Raw genomic sequence first — 3762 nt, 5'->3', positions numbered from 1 at the left:
ACTTCTACTCTCCAGAAAGATGAAAAATAATGTTGTTTGTAAGTCACCATGGCTTTGGTGCTTTCTTAGAGCAGCCCGAAGAGACATCTGGTTGTTTGCCTTTATTTAATCATATCTGTGATGAATGTACTAGAATTGGGTTTGGCTCTCATTTCCTCAGGCTGAACCTCCAGCTGGGGTTGCAATAAAATTGTTGGCAAAGGAATTCCCATATGGGAGTGCCTTAGTCTCTGTGAAAATGGGACTTGTTGGGACTCCAAAGAAGGAAGCACCAAGCTCCAGGGTGGTTGGTCCAGTGTCATTAGGGGAACTTATCTGGTAGTGTGGCCTATGCTTGGATAGGCGCCGAGAGAAAAGGATGTTCTGCTTAGGTATGTCCCTGTCAAGGATGTCATGGTGTGAAGTTTACAGGAAACATTCAGGAATTTGGCTTAGAGCTGGTGCCAGTTTCTTTCGGCATTTTGGGTAACAATTCTAACATCTTTGTTTAGTGCCTGGGAATATTCATGGCCCCAGCTTGGGTTCAAGCCTGCAAGAGAAATGAGCTGCCCAGCTCAGAGCAGTCAAAGTACCTGGTGTTTCTTGGTCAGGATAGGAGAGAAAGTGGGCGAACTGGGGAAAATCACAGCTCCTTTTGCTGGCTTCTTGGAGGTGGAGTTGCAGGGTCACGAAGGAGGAAGGACTGGGAGGGTTGGGCAGGAGCCAGGCACCAGAGCTGGATTTGTCTCCATTCACATCTCTGCAGGTCCAGCGGTGGAGGTTTTCCTTTGTATTTCTCTCAGTATGAAAGGAATGGAATGCAGGGGCTTATGTGTTCAGAACTTAGGGTCTTTTTTGAGGCAGAGTCTTGCTTCGTCACCAGGCGCCAGGCTGGAGCGCAGTGGCGCAATCTCGGCTCACTGCAACCTCCACCTCCCGGGTTCAAGCAATTCTCCTGCCTCAGCCTCCTGAGTAGCTGGGACTACAGGCGTGTGCCACCACGCCCAGCTAATTTTTGTACTTTTAGAAGAGACGGGGTTTCACCATGTTGGCCAGGATGGTCTCAATCTCTTGACCTCGTGATCCGCCCGCCTCGGCCTCCCAAAGTGCTGTGATTACAGGCGTGAGCCACCGCGCCCAGCCAGGGTCTTTTATAAAATAGGTATCCTAGGAGGCATTTGTGGGGTTTTTTGGTTTTTTTTGTTTGTTTGTTTTTTAAAGACTGGGTTTCACCATGTTGGTCAGGCTGGTCTTGAACTCCCGACCTCATGTGATCCGCCACCTTGGCCTCCAAAGTGCTTGGATTACAGGCGTGAGCCACTGCGCCCAGCTGACATTTGTGTTTTAATTGACTTAGCAGTTCTTATCCAAAGCCTGGTCTGACTGTCCTTTTGTATACAGTTTTCCTTTAGTTCTAAAAATAATGATATTCAGGAAAGTTTTAACATTTTGTAAACGTTAACGTTGCATGTAAGTTTATAGGTTATTATATATATATATATTTTTAAATGCCGTCATCAGTGAGTGTTTCCCCATTGTATTTTTGCATTGGTTATTATTGCTTTTGTGGATATTTGTCTACTTTTCTCAAGGATTCTTATGACTGATAAAACCTGAATGTGAATGATCACATACTACAAGAATGCACAGCTATTAAATACAATTTTTAAAAACCTTGCACACTTGTATCTCTACCACCCGGGTGATACTACAAACCATACAAGTTCATCCCGGGCAGTGCCTTCTCTCTGCATCTCAGGCTCAATGTCAAGCCTAAGTTAACTATGCTTACAACAGCAATACTTTGCTCACTGAATGGGCCTCCTTTATCTGTTCTACTGTTTTTTGTTTGTTTGTTTGTTTGTTTGAGATGGAGTCTCAACTCTGCCACCAGGCTGGAGTGCAGTGGTGCCTCCCAAAGTGCTGGGATTACAGGCATGAGCCACTGCACCTGGCCTGTTCTTCTATTGTTAAAGTTGAGTTTGGTTATTTTCCATTTTTAGAAATGATGATAAACTAGTTTTGAATATCTTGCCACAGGCTTTGGTGTACATCTGTTTGTGCTCCCATTGAGTGTTTAACAGGGTGGCACAGTGGAGTGGTAGGGCAAGTAGTGAGTCCATGCCCAAAGGTTTTCCAAGGCACGTACAGCACTTAGCATATGGGGCCCTTCTCCTGCTCCTTGGTTACCTGCATGTTGTGTCATGTCACTGTATAACAGCTTTTAGCCTTTTTATTTTGTGTGCATTGGTTACATTGGGGTTTTGATTTGTTTTTCATGGTGATTAAGCATGTTGAGCACTTTTTCTTGTGTTTGTTGGTTTTCAAATCTCTGTTGTCAGATGCCTGTTAAAGGCTCTTGTCCACTTAAAAGAATGGGTTGTTTGGCAGAGCACAGTGGCTCACGCCTTTTGGTGATAGCTTTGACAAGCTGGTCAACACTGCATAGACCCCATGTTGCCCCCATAGCCTGGGCAACAGATCACATCTCTTTAAAAAGGCGGGCTGCTATTTGTCTTTGTGTAGTGATTTGTAGGGCTTGTCTTATTTTGGACCTGGGTCAGGTCTATGTATTGCAAGTATATCCTTTCTGTCTCTGGCTTGCTTTAAAAAAAATTTTTAAGGGTTTCTTTTGATGAAAAGGTTATTGATCTGCCTATTGCTATTGGAATATTGCTTCTGCATTAGTCTTTTTTCTTCCATTCAAATTACACATTTGTTAGGGCTTTTTACATTATTCTGTGCACCTTAGTTTTTTTTTTTTTTTTTTTTTTTGAGACAAAGCCTTCATAACCCAGGCTGGAATGTGGTGGCACACTGCAACCTCCACCTCCAGGTTCAAGCAATTATTCTACCTCAGCCTCTCGAGTAGCCGGGATAACAGGTACCCACAACCATGTCTAACTAATTTTGGTACTTTTTAGGAGAGAAGGTTACACCGTGGCCAGGCTGGTCTTGAACTCCAGACCTCAGGTGACCTGCACACCTGGGCCTCCCAAAGTGCTGGAATTACAGGCATGAGCCACTGCAGCTAGCCTAAAAATCTATTTTTACCAAGACTGCACCTCGTTCTGTTGCCTAGGCTGATCTTGAACTCCTAAAATCTGGATATTTTCTCTAGCTTTGTCTCACAGCAGGTTCTCAAATAATGTTGTTATAACACTGATGAGAAAACAAATCAGCTGTTGAGCCACTGTCTGGGTTTTGTTTGTATGTTCTCCTCTTGTCTGCAAGTTTTCTTTTGGTACTCAAGTTTCCTCCCACATCGTACCCTGCACTCCTGAGGTGAACTGGTGGGTCTATGGTCACAGTCTCAGTGAGGATGGGCATATGTGAGAGCGCCCTGCTTATGGGATGGTGTGTTGGCCACGATCGGTTTGCACCTTGTGCCATGAGCCACTGGGATAGGCTCTGGCTACCTGAGACCCTGTGAAGTGAAATAAGCAGACTGGAAAACCAATAAAAAAACATGAAATAAAAATTCCTAAAACATAATTATACAATCCTATGACAATAAACGATGTAGTTTGAAAGCATCCAGTCATATTTGTGATCATGACTGTATAGTGTGGTAGGAGGTGCTCCCTCCAATTGTGGCTTTACATTTATTTCAAATTTATGTATATATTCTTTGAGATGGAGTCTTCCTCTGTTACCCAGGCTGGAGTGCAGTGGCACAGTCTTGGATCACTGCAGCCTCCACCTCCCGGGTTCAAGCAATTCTCCTGTCTCAACCTCCCCAGTAGCTGAGACTATAGGTGCATCACCATGCCTGGCTAATTT

The sequence above is a fragment of the Sapajus apella genome, unplaced genomic scaffold (assembly GCF_009761245.1).
Source record: "Sapajus apella isolate SASKATOON/1434 unplaced genomic scaffold, GSC_monkey_1.0 scaffold4, whole genome shotgun sequence".
Taxonomy (NCBI): domain Eukaryota; kingdom Metazoa; phylum Chordata; class Mammalia; order Primates; family Cebidae; genus Sapajus; species Sapajus apella.
Note: the sequence above shows the minus strand (reverse complement) of the source record.